This window comes from Lissotriton helveticus, chromosome 1_1 (genome assembly GCF_964261635.1).
Source record: "Lissotriton helveticus chromosome 1_1, aLisHel1.1, whole genome shotgun sequence".
Classification (NCBI taxonomy): domain Eukaryota; kingdom Metazoa; phylum Chordata; class Amphibia; order Caudata; family Salamandridae; genus Lissotriton; species Lissotriton helveticus.
Window position 1 is genome coordinate 1,902,138,195 of NC_136057.1, and position 20,224 is coordinate 1,902,158,418.

Genomic DNA, 20,224 nt, shown 5'->3' on the forward strand with positions numbered 1-20,224 from the left:
CCTCTATGAAAACAATAAGGGCGTCCCACAGGGGTCCATATTGAGCCCTACGCTCTTTGACCTGTATGTATCCCCTCTTGCTAAGGTCATTCAAACACACGGTTTTGGGACCGTCTCCTACGCAGACGATACCCAAATACTGGTTACAATTAATCAGAATCCGGATTTAACCAAACTGAGATTCAAACACTGCATGATTGACATCCATGATTGGATGACCAGGAACTTTTTGATGATGAATGCAGGAAAGACAGAGGTCCTACTGTTTGGAAAGGCAGGCAAAATATGGTCTGATGACTGGTGGCCAGCTTCGCTTGGTCCATGCCCCTCACCCAAATCCTCAGTGGGGAATCTTGGGGTAATTATTGATAATAAACTGTCTATGCCTGATCACATTAGCAAAGTAGTAGGCACGAGCTATGGCCTTATGCGTAGTCTGAGGAAAATATTTAAGTGGCTCCCCCTCAGCACGCATGCCCTTAGTGCAGGGACTCATCAGCAGGATTGATTATGGGAACGCACTTTTGGCTTCAACAAACTCCACCTTGTTGGCTCGCCTACAGGTCCTGCAGAATACTGCGGCTAGGCTGGTGCTTGATCTTCCCTCCCGCACACCGTCATTACCCTGCCTAAAAACATTACACTGGCTTTCAATACAAAAGCAGATCAAATTCAAACTGTGCTGCCTTGTCCATAAATCCATCAATGGGCATGGCCCGGTATACCTTGAACAAAAGCTAAAGGCCTACCACCCGGTAAGGACGCTCAGATCGTCCACCAAGTCTCTTCTGAGTGTCCCCAGGGTACGCACGGTGAGAAATGGCGACAGAGCCTTTAGTAAAACAGCACCCGAAGCCTGGAACTCTCTTCCCCTTCAGCTTAGGACGGAACCCGATTACTTGAGATTCCGCAAACAGTTAAAAACATGGCTTTTTTTAGATCTGTCCATGCCATACATGGGTTTCTGCTAGGGGTCTTTTCTACAAGCGCTCTGAGACCTTCGGGTGATTTACGCGCTATACAAGTGTAATAAAATAAAATAAATAAAATAAATCTCCTCTAAATGAAGCTAGTCCAAGTCTGTTCGGAATGTAAGTTCCACTTCATCATACCTTCTAGATGTGCCAAGAGCAAGAACCACATCCTGAAAAGAGTGTGCTTTAGGTCGAGCTTGGGCACCGCATGAGCTGCTCTGCGAGGCATGCTGTATTTGAGAATGTACTTGAAGCCCCACCCATTCTTCACCCATATTGGTCATTGGCCTTCGTAATTGCTGGCTTCTGATTCTTTAATAGGATTGTTAGTCGCCCCTTGGTACTGCCTGGTCTTCATTTGTAATCTCCCATTAGGACAGGCGCTTTTACTTCTGTTACACTGTAGGTCTTAAGCATATTTGTATCTGTAAGCATTATTTTCTTTTAAGAGTTTCTCCTACTGCAGGCATGACATGCTTTCCTGCGACATTCAGCGTGCCTGCAACATTCAGCGTGCCACGCGCACCTTCACTTACCAAGCAGGCCGGGACAATGGCGGCTGCTTCTTTGAAATTAAATAGGTCTCGCATTTACAAGAGTTTGAGCTATTGGCATTGTAAATGAAAATGCCTTTTATTTAGGTGTTTATTCTCAAAACAGATACAGAAAAAGCATTGTCACTTACAATGCCAATAGCACAAACTCTCACAAATGCAAGAACTATTGCATAGCAAATGATTAATTGCTGCAGACAAAGCCCAGAATTCTTGGGGAAATTTTGTCTGCAGTTCAAATCTCCCCTATACATTCCTAGAAGCTACTAAAAGCTTCTGTTTAAATCAGTAGGACATAGCGATGTCATGTTGGTTCACAGATATCTAGTGCTAATATAGCATTCTATATGCGTGCTATGTATATATATATATCCTTTAACATACAATGGTTCTGAAGAGAGTTTTCCACAGCTGCTTGGAAAGAATGGTACTAGGTGTTTTTCACTGCTATGAAGCAACTGCAGTATTTAGTAGATTGTGTTTACTATAATAGTGTGTTCGAAGATCCATACACCAAGTAATTATGTAGCTTTACCTAGTTTAGTTAGCCGTTGGAGCAATGTTAGCTTCGACAGCCCCCATCACCCCACCACCCTCTGAAGATTCCAATGCGGAATGAAATAAATATTTTGTAAAAATTTGTCATAACTGTTGTGCACTCACAACTTCGAGCAAAACTGCTCAGGACAGTGTGTAGAAGACTGCTTAGGACAAAGTCATCGCGCTACACGAAGAAAGACTAAAGTAGAAAACCCTGAGAAGGAAAGTAATGAAAACACTGAAAAGGGCCCCAGTACAACATTAGAGATAGAAACAGGGGGAATGGGGGATGAAGTAGTACCATCAAAGAGGCTTGGGACTGGGGGATATTCCAGAACACCAAAGGCACTTCCTTTGAGGGACACGGGGAGAAAATTTGGGCATTACAGTAAATTAACAAAGGGATGGGTTTGAGGCTAAAGTGGGCATGATGCACGTGTTAATACTTGGAATAAAAAAAGGATTGTCGCAGGAGAATGTGGCTTTAGTTTAAAAGGGTGGAGTCAGAGCTTCTTGGGGTCAAGTGGTATTTAAATTAGGGGTGGAAAAAAAATATGACATGGTAAATGGGCCTCGGGGTTTGGTGGGGCAAGCAAAGCTAACCTTCGGTGGGAGAGCAATGCAGGGCTTGGAGAGGAAAGCAGAAATGGAACATGGGTGCAGGTGGAAGGTAAGGCTCAAATCTAGCATACCAAAAACAAACCTTTAGAAAGAGGGTCCAAGGGCTAGATTAACGACCCTATCAGACACATGCCCTAGTACTATGTTATAATAACAAAAGAAATGTCTGGGGGTCAGAAAGGAGGGGTTCTGGTGTGTGTCATGAGAAATGGTACAATGAAACCAAGTAAGCAAAGAGTGCAATAAGTGCAACAAAATGCACATAATTCCTAAATTGGGAAAAAGTGCCAATCAGTTCCCAATCGGTACCGCCCTAGTCATCTGGGCTCTCCTTACCCAGGAGAAAAGATTTAACTGTCACTGGATGTTATCGTGACAAAATAAACTCAGTAAAATAAAAAAAGTTTTGTGATGGGTGGGACCAAAACAAATTGTTGTAATATATTTGGGTAACTGATTTGCAGTGCATAGATGTGAATAACGTGAAGTGTATTAAAATTAGGTAGAAATTGAGTAGAGGTAGAAATGTTTTAATTGTTTCTCTCAATTCTCCTAACCTTAAAAATATATGTGCAATTAACTGGCAGATTTAACAAAATATCCGCCTGCAAGTAGGGTCAACATGTTTCAGCATCGGTGACTATAGATACGTCACTGCTTTCATCAGGGCCTAGATTATAACAGCTACTGCAATATTAATAAGAAAGAATACCTGTGTAATTTTTAGGTATATCGGTCTTCTCCAACCTATTTGGTAGGAGGCAATATCATCACCCCACCTGGCAGCAGCTCAGGTGTGTGGAGCACCGCTCTCTCCGTCGGTACACCGGGATCCAGCTAGCGCAGAGGGAAACTGGGGCAGTGATTTAGAGAGGAGCTTACATTCCAAGGTTCTGTAGTGTGCAGTATGAGCAGGTTTTGTGTGTATGCACATCTTTTCTTAGTCTAGGACAGGGTTTCCAATGTTTACAGTAGCAAGAGCTACTTGTGTTCAGTGAAAATCATTCTGAGCTACATACCAGAAAATATTATATTGGCCACACTATGCAATATTACCAGCTGTGGTCACTTCAGAGCAGGATTATCAGCAATAATGTAAAAAAGGCTGTCTGTTTTGAATGGCTCTACAAGGGTAATGCATAACAGCAACATCTACAATGCCCCTAGCATCGGGATAATTCTACCAAGGTAATATTAGTAATATTCTCCCAATGCTGCATGATTACCATTATCCGTTTTAAATATTTTTGGGGGAATTATTGGCTTTGAAAACGCACACATTTTCATCTGGAATACTCACTTTTCAGTTTTGGTATACAACCAGTGTTGGTTGTATATTAATTCAACCAAGCAAAAGCTTCTAATTTAGTAGGCGGGGCTGAACACAGGAAAGCAACACACAGGAGTGTAACTCACAGGTAGCTAGAGCTACCAGTAGCTTATGTGCTACTTGTTGGAGAAGCCTATTCTAGGAGGCCTGGGAAGTCTATTGCAGGCCACCCAAACCCTCTTACCCAACTTGGCCACAATTAAGGAGTTGTGTGCGAATCATTGCAAGAATACATAAAAGGTCCCGCGGAGGATCAGAAATTGAGAGGGATAAAGTGGGGCCTTTCCTAGCAACAGTATTATCACATATGCATTAATGATGAAAGCTCCGTCATTCTTCTAAGTTGGTCAGCTGTGTTTTGACTGTTGACTACTTCTTTCTCCGAGTCGCTGAGATAAGAGACTTGGCGCTTTGAAGGTTTAGATATTTTCTCACTAACCACTTCCAATCTGTGACCCCACCTTCTATTTCTGCCACTCCCATCATTCATATTTAGCCTATGGCTAGACTCATCCACTCCTAATACCGGTTTCTTCTTTAATGCAGATGCTACCCATTTTTTTTATTAGGCTGAAAATCTACCAATTGCCATGTTTCAACTAAGGTATAAGGGTGTTTGGTCAGTCATTTGCTCTAGCTGAAATCAAACAAAACAGAGGTGATATATTAGTGCGCACAAAGGTGGATCTCTAACCGGATGCCCATTGACCAAAAGAGAGACTCTCGTCAATGCAAAACCCTGAAGTCCAGTTGACCATAGACTTTCTTACCCTCATATTTTGGCTGCTTTCTTCTGCTGGACCTTTCATCAAAGATAGCCAAGGAACAATATCACATTTCTCAATGACAGGCAAGTGTCTTGCTACGTGAACCATAACTAGTTAGACCATATCAACTCTACTGGATTTAATAACATACCTTCCTCAGCGCCTCTATGTGCTTGAGAACCAAGCAGCCCACCTAGTTACTGGTACTAACAGGTTAGGCCATGCTCTACACCCTTAATTGGCCCTGTATTCATTATTATGGCCTATAAAGTCTTGCATTCATTTCTTTGTGCAATATTTGGCCGCTCTCGTGTTTTTACCCTAAAGCAAATTCACATCTATACTCCTGGCGGTCTTATTACGACCTGTAATGCTAAGAGTTGGCTTTTCTCTGCATTACCAAAACTCTGTAAAGCAATTATTCATGTCACCGAAACACCATGAATCCTATGCAGGTGGCCAAGAACCCAACATAAACCAATTCACATAACATGTCTGGTGCTATGGACCAACGCCATTCACTTTGTTTAAGAACAAAACTGGCGCTCTGAGGATCACAGATATATACTTACTCCGAAAAGGCACCCCGGGGAGGGACCAAAAGGATACCCACAGAAAGAGGGGAGGGCGGCAAAAACAATGACCAGAACTAAAAGGGAGATGGGAGTGAGAGAGAGCCAAAGCCAGAGGGAGGGGCTGGGAGAGCAAGAGAGGGGCAGAGCTGAGATAGAGAGGCTGGAATGGCACGAGAGAGGGCCAGAGATAAAATGAGGGGTTAGAAGAGCAAGTGCAATGGCCGGAGCTAAAAGGAGGGGTAGGGGTTGAAAGGGCAAGAGCAATGGTTACAGCTGAAGGAGGTAAGGGGAAAGAACGTTGGCTTGATCTAAAAGAAGGAGAGCAAGAGTGGTGGCCAGAGATAATAGGAAGGAGAGGGGCAAGAGCAATGGACGAGTAATGGGGGGGGTGTCAGGGCAATAGTGATCGCCGGAGCTACCGACGGGAGGCGGTCCAGAACTAAGCCAAGGTGCAAGAGGGGCATCAATGTAAAACAATGAAGGAGAAATAGGGGAGATTTTTTTGTGGGGGGGCAGTGGGGGGGCAGTGGGAGATTTTCTTGGGATGCAGGACCTTACATGTGAAGGCAAGTGAAATATTTGGCCTGATGGAGATTTGGTGGGTGTCCGACGAGGACAGAGGGGTGAAAGGAGAGGTTGCAAAGATGAGAGCAAAAACGAAGCATTGGCAAAGCCAATAGGTCTCATTTTATGGTTGGGGCAGGAAACAGGCGAAAGACAGCAATGTGGAGCGGACAGGGAGAAAGCATACGACGGAGAAGGCAATGTGTGGGGAGAGTCACATGGGAGAGAAAGGAGCACAGAACGCAGCAGGGGTGAGAAAAACATGAAAATGGGGAAGACAGCAGGAAAACACATGCACTCTAGCAGAGTGTTTAAACAAAAAGAAAAAACGTAACGCCTGAAAAGTGTGGGTTGTACTTGCATAGTAGTGTGCTAATGCTTTGGACAAGGTAAAGAAGATAAACAAAAGCCCACAAACCTAACTAATAAGTAAGCCAATAAAAGCGACAACAAAGCCACCAATTGTAAGCAACGGGTGGGCTTTATGCACGCTTTAAGATAATATATCTTCAATAGAGAGTGTTTTAGGCAAGATCTAAAAAAAGGGGTGGTGATGATGGGTGACCAGAGGAAAAGGTTGGGGTGGGAATGAACAGAGCTAAAGGATGCAGAAGATTGCCCAGAGATTGAGCTGGTGCTAGGGATGTCCAGAGATTGGGGCGTAGCCATTGCCAGAGCAGACTAAGAAGGGAGCAACCGTGGGCCTCTGAACATGAGTAAAGTCTAGGTAAATAAGCTCAAAAGCTTGCACATCTCTTTATGGCCAACTACACAACTTTGGTGCTGTGTGGTGAGGTGGTATTCTAATATTTTGTAGAAGATCCTCAGTACCAGTGACAATAGGTTGTGCTTTTTAAAGTAAGCAACAACTAAGTCAATTCTATCTCTTGAGTGTCTTTCGGTGATTATGCAGTCAAGGGCAGTAGTTATTTTGTTTCCGAAACACCACCATAGAGATTAGATTTTACAGTCTATGTTCATTAATTTGGCAACAACTCAAAAGCGGTTCATTATTTTTTAAATGCAGACTGGTATTTCTCAAGGTATCCGATAAACATGAGTATCTATCAAACAATTAATTAATGGATTGAATCTACTTTGATGATGACCTGAGCAGGCAAAATAGCGGACTGCATGCATCCTTGCAGTTACAAAAACCTAGATGATGAAGTGGCGGTAATACGAATATTTAAAGTTCACAGATAAAAGTTAGGCAGATCATAAACCATGATCTATGCTTTAAAGTCTGTTGCCTCCGCAGCCAGTGTTTCTTCTCGTGCAATGTCGCGTATGTCGAGAAAGACAAATCGCAGGCACGAATTTTGAAGTCCTTGGCTACGGCCAGATGTTGAAAGCCATTAAGTTATAAACTGATAGTAGACACACCGGGCCATTGTGCCCCATTTTCCCCAAATAAGCCGTTTCATCTGAAGTTGAGAGAGAGAGACGATTATTTGTTTTATTATATTTTTAAAGTCCTGATAGAGTGGGACCTGTTCCCCGGGCCGTAGCATTTTATTCTGGCTGCATAGGCAGCCGCATGCCACGGACTTGTGTTTACATATTGAGGAGAGTCTAATTTTAGACATTGATAATCTCTAAACGTGCCTACAGCTTCTAATTTGAACCAGTATATAAAGGATAGCACCTGCCAAAGATGCTCAACAGTCACACACTGTCACCTTTCAGTCATGTGCTTACCACTTTCAGAGATTGGCAGGTAATGTCTCAATTAAACCGGTGACCGGAGGGGGCTAACGGGGAGCGAGAAGATGACTAATAACGTTTAAGGAACTGCCTGGTTTCTTCACAATCGCATACCTGCATCTTTCAAGATGAGATGGTGAGTGGAAATGACGGCAGACGGGTGACAGGGAAATACAAACAGGCATCCCCCAGTGAGAGAATAGTGAGTGATGGGATGGGTAGCGTGAAGTAGATGACGAGCGACATGAAAGAAATGGGCATTGATTAAGAGGCACAGAGGGTTCAAGGGCCTCCTTCCTTGTTCGTCGATTTCTTCCCTCAACCCCCTAATCTTTATCCAGTCTCCCCAACACTGTGCCCCCGTACCCATAAACATGCCTCACCTTCCCTGTTGGTCTTACTGTACAGCGGTCCCCCGCTCCACTGCACAAGGCCCGGGTTCTGCAGCACCAACCGCCGCCCGAAAGACACAACCAGCGAGACACAGAGGGGGAGAAAGATGGCCGCCCGCCAACCGCCGGCGCGTAACGTCACCGCGCTCCCACGGTAGAAGCTAAAAACAAAGGAGGGACAAGTTAATAAAAGCCTTTTCATAAAGCATTAGACTCTATGCGGCCATGTGAGAGTTACATCTGTTCTTAATGCACAACAAGAGCTCCAATAGGAATCGGGAAACTTTAGGTCCCTTTTAAAAATCTAATTTTTGGCAATGCCCTAAAAAAAGAATTGCGTGAACAGTTACAATATCATTCAATAAACATTTCTAAGGATCAAACTCATACATTTTGAAATACAATTTAAATATGTCGTTGTGTGATTTTACATACGTTTATGGTAATTGTACGAATTTAGTGGCCGTTTTTTAGGTTGATTTGAAAGTTGATGTAAATGTACACGTCTAAGAGGGCCCCTTTCGGTAGGGCTTTTATCCGTTCCCTTACCATGAAGGAAACGTTCTTCTCAGCATCAACGGGTAAGTTGACCAAATGTATTTTCCCTTCAGGGAAATACTGAAGCCTACTCTCACAGTAAAAAAAGGTGTTCACACTTGTCTAAATCCGTTGTACTGCTGTAAGCTGAAACAAACCCAACACTGAGTACCGAACACAACAAAACACTAAGGGCTATTTTACGACCCTATGTTGGAGTTTACCTTCTAGCCTCCTTCTCTTTACAATCAAAGCACTTCCAACATGTCTGCTTTGGATCCACCTCACAATTGCGCATTGAGTCTGCTTCAAAGTCCCTTTTTGTTATCCATGCCAATGATTGCCTCCAAAGTATAGCATAACATAAGAATGAAAGGAACAATGGTGGCACCGAAACCAATCAACGTGCTCTGACGTCATTTTGCGTTTTTCTTAGAAAGCGGGGGCGCAAGCATTTTTTTCAGGCTCATATTCGCGTATACGTTTTGTATTCATCATTGAGTTCTTCTTAAACGAGTACTAGAAACTCGCAACAGCCTGTGCTGCATTTTAAATGTCATGTGACCACCAGGAATAGGAAGATAATCAAGTTTTTATTGCATTGTTGGACAGGCATGTGTAATACTTTTAACCAAGATGTACATGCTTAAGACCATCGTCTTCCCGACAAGACGGCTATTATAAAGCATATCTGTTTGTCGACTGGTAAGATGCCTACAATGCTGTAAGGCTTGGATTGCCCCATTCTAAGATGGCTACAGTTCGGAAACCATTGGTCATTGTTCCCATTTCAAAATGTCCGCTTGTTTGAAAACACTCTCCAGCTACATAAAAGTGGTGATGACCCTTTCCCAGAGAAAAATGCAGTCAATTTTGCATTCTGGGGCCGAGATACTTAAACAAATGTAAAATCCTCTGTATTTATTTCTAACATGGAGTTTTATGTCGCTTTACTGTAATTTTTTATACAGAGTAAACGCTGTACATGAGCACCAGTTACATTACAATAAGGACACTTTTTTCAGCACGCTGTCTGGTTTGCGAACGACTTCTTGTGGGCATTCTGAAAGTTTTTTGGTAACAACTTCTTGTGAGCATTCTGAAAGCTTCCCTGGGAATCTATACCACCCATTGCAAGTCCTCCTGCATACTCCCTAGGCCAGCACTGAGGGGGAGATACGGTAAGCTCACCCCAGAGAGAATGGAGACACCAACTGGGGGCAAGGACGCCAGTTTACAAACTAGGGCGAGAAAGCAAAAGACACACATTTGATGGACGGAATGCTAAACAAATCAAAACTTTCACCACCAGTCAAGAGATCTGAGTTAAATCCATCATTCTTTTGCTCACCATGCCACCCCAGTTTAGACCTGGCCATATGCAAATCAGCCTTGACCCCGTGCCTCATGGGTACTGTGAGAAAGTGCCATCATTCTTGCCTTGGTATGCCCCCACTTTTTTTCTGAACTGCTGATGTGCTTGACTGAGTGTGCCATGGGTCCCTGCCAATCAGGTACCCAGGGCCTGCGTTCCTTCCCTAAAAAAAAAACTATGAAGAAACAAAATCCCCAATTGGCACCTCTGGCCACCTGTCAGCCCCTAGTAAATGGTACCCTAGGTACCCAGGGCATGGTGACCAGAGGAGACCCCTGAGGGCTGCAGCACTTATTGTGACACCCTCAGGGGCCCTGTACCCTGGCACCCACACACTGCCTTTGCAGGCTGAGTGCCTAAGTACAGAACTAAAACAAGAGTAGACTTGGCACACATCCCTGTGTGCCATGCCCACAGAATCCACTGCCCTGGCATACTTCAGTCTCCCCTCTAACTTGGTGCCCTATGACAGAAGTGAGGGCAAAGGGGCATGAGCCCTGTGCCCCTACAGTATCCAGGGCCATTCCTGGGCACTGTAAGTGCAGTGATGCCATTTAAGAATATATGGTGCTGGGAAGTCGTCATTACGAACTCCACAGCACCATAATGGCTACACTGAAGACTGACAAGTTTGGTACCAAACTTCTCAGCAAATTAAACCCGCACTGATGCCAGTGTGGGATTTAATGTAAAATGACGAGAGGGCATCTTAGAGATGTCCTCCAAAACCCGAACCTACAATCCATGTCTGTGCTGAGTGGCTACAGAGGCTGCCACACAGCAGACATGTTGCTGGACCCCTGGGTGGAGAGCCCCCCCGCTCTCCTGGGCCTGCAACAATGCACATCCTGGGCGAGGTGATATGTCTCCTCCCCCAGGATGGATAGGGGGAAGCTTCAAAGGCATACCGTGTCTAAGAGCTTCTCCAGACCATTTGCTGTACCCAGCAACGGGCCCCCCACCCGTTCTACCCCCACTCTGGCGGGAAAAAATACGTCAGGAAGGAGGGTGTTCCAACCTTTGTCAACTCCACCCCTCAGGTGGAGGAGGCGAGGTGAAGCATGACCCCGGGCTCCGGCCATCTTGTAGATGGGGAGCCCTGCCCAATCCCAGCTAGGCTCCTGCCCCCCTCCCATAGGAGAGGAACAGGCTAGGGGGGGTCCTCACCCCCGGACAGGGACCCATTGGTCCCTGCCCTTGCCCTACATGTAACGCCCCATAAATTAGTATTTAGTGGCTCCCTGAACCTTCCTTCCTCAGATCCCGATATCAAAAGAAGAAAAAAGATCAAGAAGAAGAAGACCTGCCGCGCAGCTGCTAACAACAGGACAACAACAACTGACTTGGCCCCAGCCCTACCGGCCTGTTGATCCTGGAACCTGCTCCTGCCTAATCCCGGCGACCTCTGCGGACAGCAACCTTGGGACACCCAGAGGACCTGCCTGCCTTGACCCTCTCGAAGATTGGGACTCCCATCAGCAGAGGCTCTGATGCAACAACCCACCTGGTGCCCACCAGGAAGCTCCGGACCAGCCCACTCTGCACCAGCCGAGCCCGGCCGGGCCTACCCGAACCAAGACCACGAGGACGTCCCCCCGGCGACTGGGACTCGATGTCAAGTGCCCAAAGACCCTCCTCGACGGACCAGCCGACGCCTGCAGACTCAGAACCAGGGGCCACCCCAACCGTGACCAGCCGGGGGTAAGCTTTTCTGACCCCCAAAGACACCCCTGCACCCGGTGCCCCGCGGCCCCCTGTGCCTCCCTTTGGGGTACCTACCTGTGCTCCAAGATCCCAACTTACCTCTCGAAGTGCTGGTCGCCCCTGGAGAGTCACCGTCCCCGAGCCTGCAGCCTTTGTTTTTTTTTCAAGATCCTCATTGGATAACATTGAGCGCCCAACGGCTCAAAAGCACCCTGCACCCAGCCGCCCGAGTGCCGCTGGCTGTGACCTCTCTATCCTATATTACTTCCCCTCTTGCCCATAGCAAGTGACCAGAAGCCCAGCTCCCAGAACCGCGTGGGCTGCTAGCCAGCCGCCACCAACCGAAGGCCCCCCTTCCCTTATTGGATAACATTGGGCCTACCTACCGCTGCACCCGGCCGCCCCTGCACTGCTGGGACTGAACTAACTGTACTCACCTAACCCTGAGGGACCCCTGAGTCTATGCCCAGAACCCTAATTTCACCAACCAAGTACTCAACTGGAAACCGGTAATTCACTTACCTGCCATTGGATAACATTGACCCATTTTTACTTGAAAATTTTCTAATTGTGGAGTTTTGAAAACTGAAAATATTCCTATAAAATCAGCTAAAGTCCGAATTCGAAAATACTCACCTGTGATCAGGAGAGAAGCCAGTACTGTACCTTTCAGCCCAGTACTGAACCGCAAAAGTATTCCTTAGCGGGTTTACTAGTAACCTGTATTTTCTCCATAGGAACCCATTGTCTGCTTTTCTATGAAATTTCTTCTGTCTACTTTTGAAAACTGCAAATATTCTTTAAAAATCGTACGAAATACTGAAACGCAATTACCTACCTGTTTTGAGTTAAGCCCCCAGTGCTGGCCCTAGAAGACTAGTGCTGGGTTACAAAAGTAGCGCGATTGTACTTTACCTGTAACCTGAATTTCCTCCCATTGAATAACATTGCCAGAATCACCTTGAAAAGTTTCTAAGTGTGAACTTTTAAAACAGCTTTATATTCAAGAAAATCCAGCACAGTAACTAAAACGTTTTTGCTAATCTGGTTTCAGCTTAGACCCCAAGACTGAATCTAAGATCTAGTCCTGGAACTACTAAAGTAATCCATAAAGTAATTAACTGTACTTTCCTATGAAAAACCCATTGAGCTCAATGCTAGAGTGTGTTTCAGAACTGTATTGCGTATTAGCTATCCTGTAATTATTGTGTGTACAAACTTATTGCTCCTCTGCAAAGTATTTACATGAGAGTACTCGTACCTTGAAAAGTATATTTTTATAACTGTTGGTTCTAAAAATCGAGCAACTATATCTGAGGATATAACAACAATTGGCCTGGAGTTCAGTTCTTGAGTGTGTGAAACCTTTTGCTGACTGAGTGTGTACAACAAATGCTTTACACTGTCCTCTGGTACTGCCTTACTGCTCGACCAAGCTACCACTTTGGAGAGTAAGGTCAGTACTGACTTTAACCTCTGTTATACCTTTGGGGTTTGTGGACTCTATACACACCGTACTACCGTATTGTCCAGTATATATAGAGACACTTTCTCACAGGAACAGTCCAGCCCGAACTGCCAAGCCAGGTCCTCCCTGGACCGGAAACAAGCCTCCTAGGACCGTAAGTAATCTTTATTGCATGATTAATTAAAATCTTTGCAAAATCGTACATTAAAATGTAGGTCACATATACCAATACATTTGTTAAAAAGAGCTTCAATATACGTTACAGTAGGAACAGTTGTTTATAAATGTTATCAGATTGACTGGGGTAAAAGCAGATAAAAAAGAAACACCTGATTTAACTATTATAGTTATTGTCAATGTCCGTGATGCGGTGCCCTGCATTGTGCTCCATTTAGTACCCGGTTATGGTTTCTAATTAGAACTGCAGTTTCGGAGTTGCAGCTTCTGCCATTTGAAATCAGATCTCTGTACATGCTCTGTTATATTACAGTTAGATTTGACATAGCTTTTACAATATTAACAAATTTCACCAATCTGCATGCTAATTTGATGTCACTTCCTTCAAAGCATGCTTTTAGTGCTTGCCTGCGGGTTCGGATCCCTCTCATGTTCCAGGCTGGTTTTAGTAGTAGCTTACGCTCTTTGTCTAAGCCTCTGCAGCTGCACAATAAATGGAGGATATCGTTTTTAAATTTGCCGCAGATTTTGCAGTTTGTGGCTGTGTCTGACCTTTGTCAAGGAGGAAGGTGCTGGTTGATCAGTAAAACACCCATCCTCAGTTTCAGGTATGATTCCTTTGCAATCTTTGAGAATCCTGTTCCCAGGTAGGTTTGCGGTGTGGCCCTTGTGTAACTCTGAATGACAAACCACCCGTGTGCTCTTTTGGATAGGGTGGATTCGTCTTCTTCCAAAGACAATAACTTTACTGTTTTATTTACTAATTCTTTAAAAGTTTTCTGTGGGCCATTGATCTTCCAGAGCTCCTGTATTGCTAAATAGTTTATTACCGAGTGTAGATAGACCGCAGCTGGATTGTCTTTCTTTTTGTTTATCTCTTTCCATAAAAACGAGTTCCTAGAACCATTCTCTGCTCCCTTGATTTTGTACCAGCACTTTGCATAAGCCCCCTTTCGTGCTACTTGCTATTTTTGCAGGCCAAATTCTAGTCTTAGCTGGGCTGGAGAAATATATTGGGGGAGGTTAAAAATTAGACAAATTGATTTCAACACTGCCTTATCCAGAACTGCTTCATCTCTTCCTCTCATGCATTCACTTCCGTAGGTGATGGTAGGAAGTAATTTTGCTCAAAAGAATTCTAGAAGGGGCGATAGATCGGGGCCTGTTCTTTTGTGCTTAATTCTTTTTTAGTGCTACTGCCAGTGCAGTCCCTCTTGTTCTAATAGTCGATTTGTGTTGTTCAAATGAACCCTTGCTGTCAAAAGTGATACCCAGGTACTTGTACTCATCGACCACCTCCAACAGTTTGCCCTGAAGTTCCCAACGACGATGCTCTTGTTTCCTTCGATTTATGATCATCACTTTTGACTTCTCCAGGTTTATCATTAGCCCATTTCTGTCTGAAAAGTTGCTTGTAGTATTTATAAGGTTCTGGAGGCCAACTGGGGTTCGACTGATCAGTATTAAATCATCTGCATACAGCAGGTTTGATATTGTTAAGCGTCCTAGATTTGGGGCATGTGGAGGCAGTTGTCAAGCTCTGCTGACAGATCAGACAGGAAGAGGTTGAACAGTGTCGGGGCAAGAACGCATCCCTGCTTCAGCCCCTTGGTGGTTGTTATTTTCCTCGACAGGATGTTACCAGTTCCTAGTTTAATTTGTACCAATGTGTCTGAATGAAGCGCAACTAGTTGGTTTAAAAGTTGCGGGGCGATTTTCCAGTCTGATAGCTTAGACCAAAGTTTGCCCCTTTCGATACTGTCAAAAGCAGACGTATAGTCAATAAAACAGACAAATAGTGGCTTCTTGACTTTTGCTGAGGCGTCAATTAATAAAGAAAGAGCACGAATGTTAGTTGTTGTCCCTGTACTTCTTTGAAAGCCTGTTTGGTTAATAGGAATTAATCCTCTCGTTGATGCCCATTCTGTGAGTACTTCCAGTAATAGAGCTGCGAAATATTTTGCGTCTATGTCAATTAGGGCTATTAGCCTGTAATTCTTTGCTTGGCTTTTACTGTCTTTTTTGAAAATGGGAGAAATAATAGATCCTTTCCAGGAGTTTGGGATTCTCCCCCCATCCAGGATGTTTTTAAAGAGGGGACGAAGTTGTTCAGCCCAGTACTCTGGGTCTTGTTTATATAGACTAGGAGGAATTTCCGTTAGGGCCAGGGGCACCCTCTTTCTTGCCCTGAGAGATTCGATTTTTGATCTGTTTAATTGTAAGTAGCATAAGGTTTTCTTCTCCTAAGTTCTCCCGTGATTCGAGGTCGTAATTGATGGCAGAAGTGCCTTGGGTAATTTTGTCTGTGTTTTTGTTAAAATTATGCTGCAGATACTTAACCCAATCTGCTTCAGATATCTGCAAGTGTATTTCATAAGCCCTTGCGTTGTCTAAGTTGTTCACTGTGCGCCAGAATCTCGCGCTGTTGTTAGATTTTATGTCGTATAGCAGTTTGGCTCATGTCTTCTCTGTAGATTTATGCCTTATTTGCCAAACAATTTTGTTCTTTCTGCACTTTAGCTTCCATAATTCAACCTGTAAACTGATATCAGGGCCTCTCTGATGCAATTTGCGAATTGCTCTGTTGATTTCCCTTTTTATTTGCCTCAGGTCGTGGGCTTGGTCTGTTAGAGGGTTCCTACTTTGTTCGCTCTTGTCTCTTCTGGGCAGATTTTGATGATTCTCAATTCCGCTTATGATTACTCCTGTGTTTAGTTTAGCATTAGCTGAGCTGAGGCTTTCTAAGAAGTTCTCCCAGGCCTTGATGTTGTCTCCTTCGTTCATTCTATTTTCTTCCCAGCAATTTTTTGCCATCTTCTCGAATTTTTCCAGATCCTTTATTTTGTACTAGCTTACCCGTCACGCGTTGCTGCGATCTCAGAAGAAAGGAAATTCTAGGAAACTCGTTATGATAACATTGAATTTACATTGTGTCATTTTTATTGAAGCTTATTCATTTTAATATGGAAAACATTTCAAAGTGTCGTTTTAATTCTATTTATATATTCGAGTGCTTTTGGATACACAATATTTTAGTTTTTTCCGTCTGGTGCGTACACGAATAAATCAGAAGGTTTCCCGACGTGTGCGCTGGCCACATACAGTTGTCCATGTGAGAAGCACGGATTCTCCAAATCTAGTCCACACCCTTGCAGCGATTGTCCTTGTGCTTTGTTGATGGTTATTGCAAAAGCGAGTCGCACCGTAAACTGTAAACGTTTGAATTCAAATGGCATATCTGTTGGGATCATTGGCATACGTGCCAACAGTACATCTTCCCCCTTGAATTTCCCATTCAAAATTGTAGCTTCGATGACATTGTTAATCATCTTTGTCACTCTCCGTTGGTCAATTGTTTCATTCGAGCGGGCTTGAGCAGTGCGTAATCAATCGATTTCCAATCTTGATTCTTGTTGCTCTCCTGTTTCATTCAAGCGGGCTTGAGCAGTGCGTAATCGATCGGTTTCCAATCTTTATTGTCGTTGCTCTCCTGTTTCATTCGAGCGGGCTTGAGCAGTGCGAAATCGATCGGTTTCCAATCTTGATTCTCGTTGCTCGTTTGTTTGAGAAGAACGGGCTTGAGCAGTGCATACTCAATCGGCTTCCAATCTTGATTCTCATTGCTCGTCCGTTTGAGAAGAACGGGCTTGAGCAGTTTGTATTCAACCAGCTTCTAATCTTGCTGGCCTTTGCTCGTCTGTTTCTGAAGCTCGTAATGCCTTTTTCTTTTGTGCTTCAGATGTAGATCGACCAATCGATTTCCGTTTGGGAGGCATAACTGTTGACGATGCTTGCAAATTCCCTGAAAATAAATAAATGGAAAAATTCTGTATTCGAAAGATTATGAGGGCCCTGGGGGGCCGATATTTTAAAAAAATGTATGCCAGAAACCTTCGCGGGAGTGTACTCAACAACTTCCCAAAGTTTCATGGCGATCGGATGAATGGTGTAGTAATGCATACAGGACAAACAGACAGACAGACATACATTTGTTTTTATATATATATAGATTTTAATCTCTTTTGGTTTGAGGATACTGTTATATCCTGATTTTCCTTTGAGAAGGTGTGCGCCGTACCCTGAACCTCCAGTTGGAGCTCTTGTGGCAAATGATCGCTATTGTCCAATATTCCAATTTTAAACCCGCTTACTAGGTTCAGAATTGAGAGAGATATGAAGGTATAGTCAATTGCTGAGCTTGCCACCGTGTTATGGTAAGTTGCTGCTTGTGGGCAATCACCCGGATGTCTGCTGTTTAAAGCTATCAGCCCCAGACTGGTTAGTTCCGTAAGTAGGTATTTAGATACCTTAGTTTGTTTACCCCACTTACTTTTGTCCAGCGGTGAGAACCCCCATTCTAGTAGGTGTTCTTCGACTGAGTTGTCATTATCGCCTTTCCCGGAGAGGGACATGTTGAAGTTTCCTGAGATGATATAATGTGGTGTCGTTGCTACTGTCATAATCCTCGTCAGTTCTGACACTAGAGATTTTGCACCTATTTTTTTCTCTCTGGGGTGAATGTAGGTATTTAAAAATACCACTTGTTGTTTAATTTTCTTAGGTCCTGCTATATCCATCTGAATTGCATTGATCCCATTGTTAGATGTGTATTTCATCATCAGTTTTTTAGCTGAGCTTACTGTTTTTATTGAGGCATACGTGGTTAAACCACCTTTCAGACGTCCAAACTTCGAGCTTCTGCTAGCTGGTAGGTGATATGACTTGTAACCTTGAAGGTGGAGAGGTTCTGCCACCCAAGTTTCTTGAAGTAGGAATAGTTTGTACTGTTGAAAGTACGTTACCAGTTCTGTAAGCGTGGTCTTAGACTCTAATCCGTTTATATTCCAGGAGCAGATTTTTAGTTGCGGAGTGTCTTCTCCTTGCTTAATAGTCTGTCATTGGTCAGGGCGCATGTTATTGATAGTTTTTGCCAGCCAGGACGAGTCGTCTGGTATTATATTCTCATTATTTCCTCGAATGCGTGGGCTAGTGATGTCCCTAGCTTCTACTGTGTAGCTCCAAGCCCCTTTCAGCACTAATTTTGTGAATCCTCCTGTCTTAATTCTTTTGAAGGGGTCATAGTTATGTTCTTTGTCCTTTTGAAGTAGTGGTTCAGGGTAGCCAACATTATACTGTGGTTTTATGCGGATCCCCTATGCTTCTAGTTGGCACTTTTCTTTTAGAATCTTCTCCACTGTTTCCCCCGTCGTCCAAGTGGTTTTTGAAATTTCTTGTTCTGATAGGTGATTGAGGTGCACCAATTCTACAAAATCTAGATCTTGAGTGACGACGCAAGATAGATTGTTTTTTTTTTTATATAAATCTTTTTATTATTTTAAAACAAGAAGAAGAAATAGACACATCCGGCGCCATACATTCATACACAATAATGGATTGGATAGTTACTTTGACAGGATAGACTTGGAACAACTGGAGGATCCCTGATGCGCCTGCGTTGATAAGTCCAAAACAGCTATTGCGACAATACAATCAAGAAACAATTTAAGCACAAGCCATCCAATCCCGCCCACAGTATATAAACAGGATAATAGAAGAAGCGAGGCCCCCTGACATTAGAATTTAAAAATTATCAGGATATGCCACCAATTATTTTAAAAAGGGAAGGACCAAGAAGGACTAAGGAAAGAGAAACTAAGAAAAGGACACACAAAGAAAATAATAAACCAATCCCCCCACCCTGCACCCTTGCATATGGCTGTCGCCTAACCCCAACTAGCAGCTTGCCTGTCGCCCCAACTAACTAGGTTCCAAAGATGGAAAAAGAGAAAAACATGGGGGAGGGCATATCCGTATAGGCTCCCAGCCCCTCTCCTCCCCTACCAGAGATCGGCACCCCCTACAATGAAAATACAAGGGTATTTGAGACCACAGTAGAAGAAAATTAGGGGAAGCCATAATACACCGCCCAGCCTCACGTAAGTCCAACAGTTGCAGATCGAACACCCAATTAAGCCAAACCAATCGCCACGGTCAATCGATCTCAGCCTTGACCCCTCCGAACCATCCCGCGAACCCCTCCCAGCGAGACTAACATGCCAACAAGAGAGTCAAAGAGGAAAAGGAATCCAACAGAAATCAGTTTGTTACTTCTCGCAGTCAATGAGTCCACGGGAATTGCAGCCACACAAAAAGGCGCCCTCTTGGATGAAGAGTCCCAATGTAGTTTTTCCCGCAATCGTACAGTCACCAAGGAAGGAAAGGATGAAGACAAAGTGGAAGAACAGTCAACAACAAAAGTCTCCGGGAGGGGAACGTCAATCGAGACATCCAAAGTCAACAATGATGGAAGGCTTAGCGATATGTTCATGTCCTCGGGAATACAGTTCTCCAAAGCACCAAACGAGGGTTTCGACTCTTGTTGCCTCACGGGGTCCTCGCACAGAATCAAAATAGCCGTCGCTTGAATCGCAGCCAGTTGTTGTTCCAGCAGTGGAGCAGGGACCGGTTCCCCGGACACCATCTCAGATAGGCCCGTATCCATTTTGTAAATCAGGGCATCCATATACAAATGAAATGCCCCGAGCGCTGCCAGAACTGACCTCAGCGATGGCTCATGTTCCGTTCGGTCCGTTATCTCTCGCCCAGTACCCATCATAATCACCTCCCCCGGTGAATCAGGTATCTGCAGGGGAACAAACAGGACCAGGAACGGGCAGAGTCGGAGGATGACTGTTCGTTATATGCGGCAGTAATCTGCCCGTCGACACCGTAGGCAAGTCCCCGAGCCCCCGAACCCCGGCGGGAGCCAAAACCCGGGCCCGCGAGACGGGGACCACAACCCACAGTCGATATTGTACCAAGTCACTCCTCCCTCGATGTTGAGTGGGCAAACGATCGCCGACAAATCCGGGCGAAAAAGAAACCTCCACTTCGATGGACCGGACCCTGCTGGAATCACTCGGCCGATGTTGTTGAACT

At 44.4% G+C, this 20,224-nt stretch overlaps 1 protein-coding gene across 2 annotated transcripts in view; it reads right to left on the reverse strand.

Annotated features, from left to right (window-relative positions):
- The window catches only part of PRRC2C (proline rich coiled-coil 2C), a 1,522,187-nt gene extending 1,513,334 nt beyond the window's left edge, over positions 1-8,853 (reverse strand). Inside the window, exons 1-2 of one of the 2 annotated variants that reach the window (XM_078642844.1) lie at positions 8,786-8,853; positions 8,016-8,185 (exon numbers count right to left, since the gene is read on the reverse strand). The gene's annotated coding sequence lies outside the window, so the exon portion shown is untranslated. Of the gene's footprint in view, positions 1-8,015; positions 8,186-8,785 lie in introns of those variants that run through there. The other variant, XM_078642853.1, reaches the window with a different exon arrangement.
- Between the last annotated feature and the right edge of the window lie 11,371 nt (positions 8,854-20,224).